A 12,936-nucleotide genomic window follows, 5' to 3' on the forward strand; every position below is an offset into this window, starting at 1 on the left:
GCATATAGAACTTGAAAACCAAAGGAAGAAAACAAAGCTTCAAAGATGCTTGAAAATTATTGAATGAACTGGATGCCATATGTACTCTTCTCCATTTTTACCTAGACTTTATCTCCAACATAACAAACACTTGACTGTACTTGCTGTAAACTGGCATGGACTGAGAATAAATGTTTCCATTCCCTGATTTATGGAGCTTGGGGAAGAGGTGGAGAAAAGAAGGATTTCAGACCAACTCTAAGTTTGGGGACAATCATGGTGCCGGTGGCTTGTGGATTATGGCCACCTAGATGCCTGTTAATAAAGATGTGAGTCTGTTCTATTAAGAATAATCCCTTTGGCAGGATCTAAAATGAAATAAGCACTCCTCTAGAAATTAATATGGTTTGCATCTTTTCCTTCGGAAATGTATACTTTAACAAGCATGCCAAAAATATACATACACACAGGCGCATGCCCACACCACATACACATACACACAGAGTGAAACTGACATTCTGGATCAAAATAAAATAAAGGTAGTTTTGAGTTTCACATGCAGCTTGTGAATTTGCCCTGTTTCTTTGGAAGAGATAACTTTGTGTTTGTCTTTGATACAAGAAGTTAAGAGCTAGCCTTAATGGTTAGAACAATTAAGGGACTTCTATAGTATTAATTTTTAAAGAGGGCTTAAAAATACAGTCATTGAAAATTCTCTTCCAACTCCTAAGTCTCCAAAGGATCAGTTAAACTTCCTACTATTAATCATACCTTTTTAGTGAGGGATTACCTCCAAAGAAATTCTGTTAAACTTCACATTTAGTGGGGTAACACAGTAACTTATGGGCCTTTGCTACACATTCGTGTGTTAGCTACAATAAGATATTCGTGTTAATTTACCTGTTTAAGTACTTTAACTTAGAAAAAACAGAATCTGAAGGACTGAAACATGGAGAAGGAAACTTCTGATATGGGAGTATTTTGAGGGGGTAGAATTTTGGAGACCAAGAATTAAAAGCACTTGACCAGCTAGGAAGCAGCTTACCATATTTACTAGAGAATTGAAAGAAGCAGTAAGAAAAAAAAGGGGGATAAAAGCAATGAGTTTCTGAAAGAAGACCTGTGGATAGCAAAACAAAGGAAACAAAACTTGTCTATATTATAGTTTATCTATTGCCAACTAAAAATCTCAGGAAAGAGCAGGGTTGATAAAAAATTGCTACCTCAGACCTATAGTCTTTTTTTTTTTTTTAAAGCCAAAACACTCCAGATATAACTTTTTTAAGTTTTGTGGTTTGTGCATATCACTATTACAATTTTCATTGTTATTTAACATGACAATACTAAAAATGTTAGTATCTGACTTATGATTAGCATTTTAATAATTCATGAAATTAAATGAGAAACTAGACCAAATGTATGTTTTCTTATACTCACTAGATGAACCAAAGCCTTCTCTTTCCCCTACAAAACATACTGACCCAAGGCCAGAATGTTTACTAGAACTAGGAAGCTTCCTTCCACTGTACTCCGTGTTTCTACTTCCACCAGGCAGTGTTGGGGGTCTTGACAAATGTCAGTTGCATTTGTTTCCAAACTGGTTGTTATTGCCACTCGTTACTGTAATCATGTAATTGCATTAAATGTTGCATGAACTGGTGAAATAAGACTTGGAAGAAAAAAGGTGTCGTATTTAGGAAAACTAGATTGAGTTCTTTGGAAACACTCCCTACAAGCAATATAATTTTAGAAATAATATTGTTAAATTAGATGTGTGTGAAAGACAAAAAATTTATGCAGAAAACAAATCCCAAATCCACAAAATTTTCATGTTATTTTGCTAATCGTTTATGTCTTTATTTTCCTTTTAGAGAAACTAAATATTAGAAATCTCAGAGGATGCTTTGAAGTCTGGCATCTATGTGAAGGATATGATCTAAAATAAAATTCTAATCAGTGAAACTATACTTGAAAAACAGTCTTGGTCTTACATCAAAAATATTGCAGAGGGTTAGGGTTGTGGCTCAGAGGCAGAGCGCTAACCTAGCATGTGTGAGGCCCTGGGTTCGATCCTCCACACTACATAAAAGTAAATAAACAAAATAAAGATATTGTGTACAACTAAAAATTAAATATTTTTTTTAAATTGCAGAATAAAATGCATATGTGTATGTGTTTTATTTTAATATACTGTAATGCTAACCTAATTTGAATAAAAGTTTGCCATTTTGCATTGTTTTGATATTAATACACACTATTTGCATGAAATTTGTTAATTTTCATGTCACAATTCTTGAGAAGCCTCATTTCAATCATGCAGTATTAAACACTGATTATCTTAGCATTTAGTAAAGTTTTTGGCCATATCTGAGACCTCTAGGTAGTTAGAATAACTTGGGTTTGTAAAGCAGAAAACAGATTCCCTTTATCATTTCCTAAAATCAAGGTCACTTTGTAAGACTTGGTGTATCTCAACTTGAAGGGACAAAGGTAGTTCAGGAGACGTGGTGTTGTATGTGGTTAAACTGTCTCATGAGTATCGAGGTCTACAGCAGTGTCTCCCACACTGGTCTCTGAATAATGTTCCCTAACCCATAATATAAACAGAAAAATAAGGACAATTTATTATTTTAAAATCCAAATGTAATCAAGGTTAAAAACTGATATTTATTCTAAAGTACGTTCATTTTATGTTTTTTGTGTTAAAATTGACATTTATAAAATTAAGATTATAGAAACAGTTTTAAAATGTCTTTAATGGGCAAAAAGAAAATTTGTATATTCTGAATCTCTCTTTGAAGATATGATTCTCATTTTAAAGGTAATGAAACTGCAGCACAGAGAGGTTGACTCATTTCCCTGATGTCACACAGTTGGTTAGGGGTGGAGCCAAGATTTTCATTTGACAGTCTGCCTACAGTCTGAGCTCCGATCCTCTTCTCTAGAGAAGGATATATTTGTTCTGACTGCTGTTAAGTCACATGCTCTTCTTGGTCTGCCTCCATATTTAGACCCTCAAGGTCATAGAAACCCCCTGTAGTGCTGAGTGAGCATTGTTGCCTCTGACTACTTCCCATGACCTCCCCTCTGTGACCAGCTCATTGAAGACTGATGTGGTGAAGTCTGAGAAAAACTATTTGGCCACAACTTCTCGAACAGGCATTCTGATGTAAAAGGGATAATGAGACTCCTCTTTTCCTTATTCTTTCCCTTTAAACATAAAGAAAAGTCAGGAGCTCAACTCTCTTTTAAAGTCTACGGGCCCACAAGTATACCTGCATATCTGAGCTTTCATCTTTCTGACCTGTAATTGTTGCAGAGTCTCAAGCCAAAGAAGTCTGTGGGACCCAATTCTTGTACTCAGGCAGGGATAAGAGAGCTTATCTCCTAAGATTTTTCTGCACTCCCAACCCAGATGTACAATCATCATGTGCAGGCAGAGTACATTGCTTCAACCTTGCTAATACTTCCAATTCATAGGTCATTTTCATGTTTAACTCACTGTGTACATGTGAATAGATATTCTCTCCCGTGTATTTATGTTAAAAAAATATCCTTTCATGGGGCTGAGGTGTAGCTTAGTGGTAGAACCCTTGCATGGCATGTGTGAGGCACTGGGTTTGATTCTCAGCACCACATATAAATAAATGAAAATAAAGTTGTATCAACAACTAAAAAAATTAATTTAAAAAATATTCTTTCATATTACACTTAGAAGTTTAAATTCTCATGATGAGTTAGTAAAATAAAGATTACCACCATTGTTTTGAAAAAGACAAAACTGAAGCTCAGAGAAGCAACAGAATTTATTCTGAATCTTTGCACAATCAAGTGGCTAAGTCAGGAAACAACCTGGGCCTGTCTGATCCATCAAACCCTACTAACACTAATAAATCAGTTCATGAAGTCATCATGTGCAAGGAAATCTCAAAAAGAATATTATATGCATTCCTACCACAGAGATGAGTTACTATATGAACAGATCTTTATCAGCTTTCTCCATTGATCACATGGAATGCTATCGAAATGTCCTAGAGATAAGTTCTTTTCCTTTCCACTTGCATCATGCACGTGGCATGTCACCTTGGTGAACACTATTCTGCATCCCAAATTAGAAACTGCCTTAATGGAGCATGGGACAGCAACAGCACCCAACCAACAATTTCACATAAATATGTTTTCTGAAAATAGCCTAATGGTTAGACTTTATTCATTTCATGATTAGCATATATACCTCTATTGATGAACTGGGGAAATGGAGTGCTATGGCTTGGATGTGATTCAAGTACATACTTCATGAGTTCATGTGTTGAAAGCTTGGTCCTCATTATAGTGATGTTGGGAGATGGTGGAACCCTTAAGATGTGGAGCTTAGTACAAGGTAGTGAACTCGCTGGGTTCACTGCCCTCCAAAGGGACTAACGTAGTTTGTACTAGTTCTCCTGAAACCCATTAGTTTCCAAAAAGAGGGTTATTATGTATGAACAAGAGTGGCCCCTGCCTGTTCTCTGCCTTTCTATCTCACCATGTGATTTCTCTTTTAACTCTTGCCAAGATGCTGTCCTCCAAGAGGATCCTCACCAGAGACCAAGCAAAGGGGGCCAATAAACTTTCAGCTTCCAAAACTATGAACTAAATAGTTCTTATTTCTTTATGCATTCCCCAGCCTCAGGTATTTTGTTAGAGCAATGGAAAATTGATAATGCACGGAGTTTTTTTTTTTTTCAGTGAGTCTGGATGCTGAACAAGAGCAATGATCATACAAGCACACCTCTAAGAGTTCTCTTGGTTTACATATTAAGCTATCAAACTGATCTAGGAAAATATGCCTTCATTGCTCTCACATTTGTGAATTTGCATGGGTAGGGCAAAAATAAGAAAAATAATTATGGCATCAGTGAGTTTCTGTAAGTTTTTTTTTGTAAATTTAAGGAAAATTTTTTTTGTAAATTTAGTGTTTTTGATTTTATCAAGATTAGAGTCTTCTTATTTCTATGGAATTAAAACGCCCATTTTGAAAGGACAATCATGATTATGTTTAAGGAATGGTATTTATTTTTATTAAATAATAAAATGTAAAATTTGAAACATAAATAAAAGACTGGGTTATGAAATACACATGTCTAGAACTGCGCATACTAGTGATTTCAAGTCTTGAAAATTTCCTCCAAGCCTTGATTTTACAAAACAAGTATGTCTCCAGCTGTTGCATTGAATGTCATGAAATTCTCAAAACTCGGTTACTTGAAACTTATTTCAAAGGAAAGAGAACTCTGCTTGTTCAACACTTTTAAAAGTTCAGGGGAGGAACCAGGGTCTGTCAATCCAGGCACTCCTTGCACACACCTGGTGGCAGATGTGGTTTAGTTGGAGATGTTGTAGCTAGTTACAGCCTACTGAGGGCAGTTTGAAGAAGGCAATAGAAACTCCAGGTCCCACTGTATACAGTCCTAGAGGCAGAACCACACCATCCGTTTGGAACATTTCTCCCCTCCAATTCTACCAAATTTCAGTCTCATGTGAGAAGGAAGGGATCTTTGTCTATGTTTTTTTCCCCTCTTTTATATGGTCTTTTAAAAAATTATAATATATTCATTTCTGAGTTTTTGTTTCTCGTTTTATATTCTTATTATGTAACCAATTTCAGACACTTCTCTTTATAGAAATCATAGTCCACAGAGGTTCATCACCTCCAGTCCTGGCTTGAGGTGGGTCTGGGAGGGACCTGCTCCTGTGCATCCTATCTCTAGGGAAAATGGGACACAGAGCAGCCAAGATCTTTTCTGCTTCCACTCCCCCTGGGCCCACTCGGGCCCCTTTTGGCTGTGTCCTTCCTGGTTGGTGCTTCAGGAGCAATCCCTTGTGTCGAGTCTGAGCCTTTGTGTGGGATCCACACTTCTGCCCCAAAGAGCATCAGTACTGCTGGCTCTATAGGAGTGTTGTGAAACTCAAAGCTTAGCTTCTGGTTGTTGTTTTGTTTTTCACAATGTGGTTAAAAAAATATCAATGTTTTCATTTTTTAATGTAGTTTTTAATGGGGTAATGCCAATAGGTTGTGACAGAAATTTTCTTTCAATACCTAACCATAGGCATTTAATCTTCCTTGGGGAGTCATTAGAAACAGCATCATTTTTATTGCTAACTTTAATAACAACTGCTTTCTATGTTATATTTTCTTTACGTTGTGAGTGGTAGCTATAGGATAAGAATCTGGTAGAAACTTTGCACCTATTGGTATGGACTGAAGACTCTACCAGTTGAATTTTCAGGGGATACTATCTCCTACACAGAAATTTTCTTTCCACAGAATTCCCCAGAGTTCCTGTTCTCTTGCTCACAACATTTTGCTGTTATTGTCATTTTTTAAAAATAATTTTTAGTTGTAATCAGACACAATGCCTTTATTTTAATTTTTTTTAATTTTTATGTGGTGCTGAGGACTGAACCCAGTGCCTCACACAGGCTAGGCAAGCACTTTACCACTGAGCTACAAGCCCAGCCCATCATTGTTGCTTTGATAGAATTCATTCTCACAACCTGTCTCCTCCTAACTGATTAACAGAACCTCTTCATTTGTTTCATAAAATAGGCTGACTGATAACAAAGACACTGAACTTTTAAAGTTAGCAAAATCCTCCCTCATAGTAAGTTTGCTCATCTTTGATGCCAATAGTTAAGTTACATCCAGCCGGTCCCCAGGTTAGTTCCCCAAACTATGTGAGGTTCTAAACCCATTTATGTCAGTGGTAGTTGTTATTTTAATGGCATAATTTAGGTACAAGATAAACTTGAAAAGCAAATAGTTATTTAGGAAAACTAAGTAGAATATTTTAGGATGTTCCATGAGAAAAAGTTAAGCGATAAAAATCACTATTAAATTAGTTGTGGGAGATTGAGGTTAGGAGGAAAAAAACCCGACTACCCCCCTCCCCCCCAACAAATTCTGCTCTTGGATAACTGTCTTTTAAGATGATGGGTTAAATAACTTTTAGCCAACCTTTGGCTCTTGTTCCACCTGAAAGAAAATGAACCGTGAAATTGAACACAGTGCATTATGGGAATATCTTCAGCTTCCCGTCAGTGGGCTCATACCCAAAGAAAAGGACTTGACTGTACAATGTATCAAAAGAATGATGCATGAACTGTAGGTGCCTATGTATAGTTATAAATGTCCACTAATACACTAAACACTGGTGCTAATTCTATCAGATAAGTGACTACTACTTTGTGTTTTTTTTAATTTCAGAAATTTTAGGACTTTTTGTTTCTTTTGTTCACTGCTTTATTTGACAAAGTGCCTGGCACATTGTAGGTGCTCAGTAAGTTCTTGTTGAAGGTGTATGGATGAAGGTGATGATTGGGATCTTCAAATTGAAAGAAAAAAAAATGTAAAACTGGGGAGGCAGCCTTCTTCAAACTCCTTCACCACCATTCTGACTTAATATCAGTGTCAGCCTTGGACCCTTCCTTCCTTCCTTCCTTCCTTCCTTCCTTCCTTCCTTCCTTCCTTCCTTCCTCCCTCCCTCCCTCCCTCCCTTCCTTCCTTCCTCTCCCTCCCCTCTTTCTTCTTTCTTTCAAGATCACACCGCAGTTTTGCGGAAAACTACTGCATTGTAATTTACCTCTGACAAATTTAGACTCAGTTGCTTATTCGTTAGAATTAATATCTTTCTAGGTTTACTCTGAACATGATTGTGATTGGGAGAAGAGAAAAAAATTACTTGATAGATTATTTTGAATCTGGTCAGAAAATTACCATCAGTTTGTTAATTTCGTTACGTGACTAAATTTATTTCTTATTTCATTTTCTGTTTGGTGAAATGTGACATATGAAATAATTTTTTTTAAAAAGTTGCCAGTATGAAAAGAAAAACAAACAAACAAACAAACAAACCTGGAACTCTTGTGTACTTGCCACTGATTTCAAGGAAAAAAAGATCTCATAGACACCCCTGAAATTCCAGAGAGTGTACCCTTGAGTCCTCTGAGTGTACACCCTCATTTCCCTTTCTTTCCTTCACCCCAGAAGTAATATCTACCTTGAATTTGGGGTTTATCATTGCCTTGCTTTTCTTTATTATTTTACTATATTCGGTTGTATTCATAAACATTCTATTTAGTTTGCCTGTTTGGGAAATCAAAATCTAAGCAATCATATTGTATTTCTCTGTTGCTTAATTTTTCATTTCATGTGTTTTTGAGATCCTTTCTCATTGACGCTTATAAATGTAGTTAATTGATTTTCCATCTCATAAAGCATTACAGTATATTAATATGTCATGACTCGCTTATCTTATCCACTGCCACTGGACTTTTGATTTACATACATTTTTTTGCTATTGTGAACAATATTGTATGAACTTGGATAAACATGTCTCCCAGAACACCAGTGAAGCAATTTTTCCAGATTATAAGATCATACACAATGATGGTCATACAGTGTGCATATATTAAACTTTACCATGTAAATCAAATTATTTTTCTGCATTGGTTGAAGCATTTTACACACCCAACAGCTGTGTGTGTATTTAAATTAAACTTTTCAATACAACACAGACATGTGTAGATTTATCTACATCCTGAATTGCTGCCGAATAAATGCAGCTGGATGAAAGAAGAATCTTTCCCCATAGGAAAAGGGGAGCCAGACAGTATGTATGATTGTTTATATTAATTTAAAATGTTGGTTAAATGAAGAAACACTTAGTAGATCTGAAAAAGAAAAAAAAACTTTATTTCCTCTTAATGGCATCTTCAAACTTAATTGTTCAGAAGGTGAAGGGTAAATTCAGAGAATATATGTTATGCTGAAAATATGGTAATACATCCTAAAAACCTTTTGTCCTTATTTTAAAATAACTGTAATAAAGCAAAGTTGAGGGTTGACTATAGACTTTTTTGAAAATCATTTTGTCAATCTATTATTTTCTTTTGATGCTAGCAGATTACTGAACATTTTCTAATTTAAAATTTTCTTGAAATAACATTCCTAGAATTCTATAAATTGCTTTTGATGTTTGTACTTTTTGAAGTGAAAATGTTTTACATTTTCAACAATTAACAACTTTTATTTCTTAATTATTCCAAATGATACTAGTGAAATATTTTTAAAATATTTGGAAAACAGTGACTTATTTGCCACATATGACAAAGATTTTAATTTTTAAAATTTTGGATTTAATCATCTTATCAAACATTTTTAATTTCAGGTTTCTAATATATTTTAGGCAATATAGCATTTTGATCCTAATTTTCAAACTAATAAAAACAGGAGATTCTAATAAATGTAGGACATACAAGAAAATTACAAATAAATAAAATTACAAATAAAAAGTTGAAATTAACAAAATATACTCTGTTTTAAATACATCCAAATTGTACATTTTTGCTATGTATATTTATATGATCTATTTCTACAAATATAATAATTTTAAAAATTAATCAGCCAATAATTGCTTAAAATAATTATTAATTGTTAGCTAAGAAAAAATATTTAACCAATTCAACTATTTCCCCCCAAATGTTTCATACACATCTAAAATACACCATGAATTATTTTGCAGCAGAATTTTGCCTAAAATTACACTAATCATCAAAAAATATTTGGGCATTTATTAACTTTTACAGAATCAGCCAATACATGTTATTTTAGTTATTCAGTTTTATACTTTACTAATATTTTCATTGGTATAAAATATGTTTATGTTTGATAAGTATTTGTGAATTTACTATTTCCTAGCAGGACCCAGGCTTATATTAAGACAAGAAGTCAAGGCATATGATCCTATTTAACAATTATCCTTTAAAAGGGAAACAATGGATTTGCTACTGGTTTTCTTTTACTTGTGCCCTCTGTCCTAAGCCCCAGTTATGTATAGTTTGACTATTTTAAGGAATTGAACAGCTGCTAATTAGTGGCTTTAATAGTCAAGAAAAGGGTGAAGCTTGTTGTTCACATAAGCTCAACCTAACTGCTTTCCTTTCAATAGGTTGTGGAAGGAAAAGGCTCTAAAAGTTGTGTTTTCTTTATTATCCGAAGTAACCTGACTCTTCATATATTAATCTCCATGTCCTCCTTTGTTCAAATCGCTCACAATGACCCACAAAGCACATATTTTAAAATTATTATTTTCAACTTACAGATTTTAAAATACATAGTAGTTGGCAGACTCACCACGTCATCTACCAGCAAGTCTAATTTTCCCTAAAAATGTCACTGTGCCTCTGGGTGTGTGAATTAGAAGCCTAACGGTTTTTCATATTTAAACGATATTACCTGAATTTCTCAAGTAATGTTAATGAAAATGGATGACAATTGAAAAGTTGGCTTGTCCAGAATCATTCAAACAGATCTATTCAGAATTTATAATGATTCTGAAGTCCAGAGAACATAAATGCCTTTAAAAAACGAATTCTACTTCTAAAATATGGTTCACATCTGACTTAAGCTAAGATACTAAATATACAAGCTTTAAACTTCTGGATGTCATAGAAAATTTTATGTAATACAAAAAGTTGAGGGACTGTATTGAGTATTTGCTGCTATTTTGTGTCAGTTGTAAACATTTGATCTAAAAAAGAAAATGAAATTCATGTAAAACCCTGCATATTTATTTATTATGAAAAAATATTTTATTCACTGTTTCAACAAAATCAAGATTTGCAATGGTAAAAAATTTACAAAAAAAAGGTCTTAGAAAGGAGATTTAGGTAACAAAAATAAATAAGGGAAAATTTTATTTACCCAAAAATCTAGGTGGTCTGCAGATAGGAGTGAGGCAGAATTCTCTTGATGGGTTGAGAAGCATCTGCAGAAACCAAAGTACATGATGACCAGAGAATTGTTAGAACAAACAAATAAATAAACAAACAAAACCTGCCTGTGTCATTACATTATTTTTGCAAAGTTTTTATTTTCAAATATCTTTTGTTTTCAGTGTGAAAAGGTGGAGCATTTTCTCCTGCTCAGTGGTAATGACCTTAATTCAACTAAATGTGTGGCTTTTTTTTAAAGTGTGATTTTGACTGACAGTCACTTTCATACCACCATTTACTGCCTGACTCACGCAGTCTGTATTGTAATATGGCTCTCTATCCCGCTTCTGACATGGCATTTGCAGCTTAACAGAGACACCCCAGGAAATCATCCTTTGAGTGCTAAACAGCACGATTTTCTGAAAAATACTTATTTAAAAAAATTATTCCAAGAAAATTCCATACTAAATGCTTTCCTTATTTAGATCTCCAGATCTTTTAAAAAGTCTTTTTTTTTTTCCAAACAATTTTAGAGACTCAAGTTTGGTTTCATTAAATGTTGCTGTTATTGTAAATTGCTTTAAGACTGAGATTTGTGATTTTTGCAGACTTGAAAGAAAAATTCCATGAAGGAAAGGGAAGCAGCTGAAAACTAGGCTGTTCATCCATTTCTCTTCATCATCCTAATCATTCTCCTTCAGATAAGGAAGATTCCCAGTTTGTAAATTTGGAAATTATTTCTGCTTTTGTCCACTTGACAATCAGACACTCAATGCTGGTCTCCGCTTCGTTCTAAAATTTCAAGTAGTAATTTTCAGTTTCACTGATTTGCCCTTATCCTGCCTACCCTCTGGTGGTGGTATTTAGTAATAATATAACAGCTTCATAGAGAACCAAGAAGGAAAGCAAGGATCTGTATCACACCCCGGCTGGGGCACACGTACTCTGGCAATCAAAGTTTCATAGAGGTACCAGAAATACCCCAAAACAAAAAAAGTCAACAACCCCATAGTGGATGGTGATAGTTTGTGTAGCAAATATCTGAAGTGACTTGGAAAGTACAGGAAATCATCTGTGTTATTCAAATGAAATAGAGTATTCCTTTTTATTATCTAGATATTTAGGTAGAAACAGATTCTTTTTTTTTTTTTAACTATGATTCTCTTATGTTCACCCTTAGGCATAATTTAACTACTTAAAGCAGTGTGTAGTCAGCAGAACTGAAGACTTAAATTTGAAAAGTTATAAGATTGTGTCTGAGATTAATTATATAGCATTAAAAATTATTTGAATAAGGGAGGAACTCATTGAGTCAGGAAAAATAACAGGCATATTAAAACATAGCAAGTCTACTTATTAGTGTGTTGTCAAATTTTACCTTTGTATGCTCTAATAATTCTTCCTGTGATTGATGTATATTTAAAATGATTTTAACTTTAAAATGTTCTTAAATAGAAAAGATTTAAAAGCTTAAATGTGTTTTTAATTTTAAAAATTTATTGAGTTGAAGCCCCTTTTTGCATTTATTTCTAGGCTTTACATTTATTTGTGTGTGTCTGTATGTAAACATAAAGGAAACAGAACTGTGAATCATTGCATTTGGTGCACTTAAAAATTTGGAGTTGCAAGTAAAGAAAAATATGATATTTTTAGGACAGTTTTTTTTTTGTAACAACAAAAGTTTTTAAATCTAGGTAGACATGGCTAAAGATTGTTTTAAACTAATGGATGGCCATTAAGGTTAAATATTTTTGCTATCCATTCCTAGAAAAAAAGATGGGTTATGATCTACTGTCCACATTAAGAATTAGGGGGAAAAATTGTACTATCAAATTATTTTTCCCAGAGGACTATTTGATTGTGGGGTGGGGGATTGGGGGGGAGGGTGTGTGTCACCAGGGACTGAACTCAGGGGCACTTGACCACTGAGTCACATCCCCAGTCCTATTTTGTATTTTATATTTAGAGACAGGGTTTCACTGAGTTGCTTAGCACCTTGGTTTTTATTTTATTATTCAATCTAAAAAGTTAGCTACAGGTTATTTTTATAAGGTTTAAAAATATTCACAGCTAGATAGCATCACAGTAGCGCCCTTGTATTTTTTGGTGTATGTGCATGCACATGTGTATGGGGGAGTACTAGAAGAAGATTCTTTAGAACAGCTGTACAGGAAAGAAATAGCTGCTGTCTCAGTGAATAAC

The sequence above is a fragment of the Urocitellus parryii genome, chromosome 2 (assembly GCF_045843805.1).
Source record: "Urocitellus parryii isolate mUroPar1 chromosome 2, mUroPar1.hap1, whole genome shotgun sequence".
Lineage (NCBI taxonomy): Eukaryota > Metazoa > Chordata > Mammalia > Rodentia > Sciuridae > Urocitellus > Urocitellus parryii.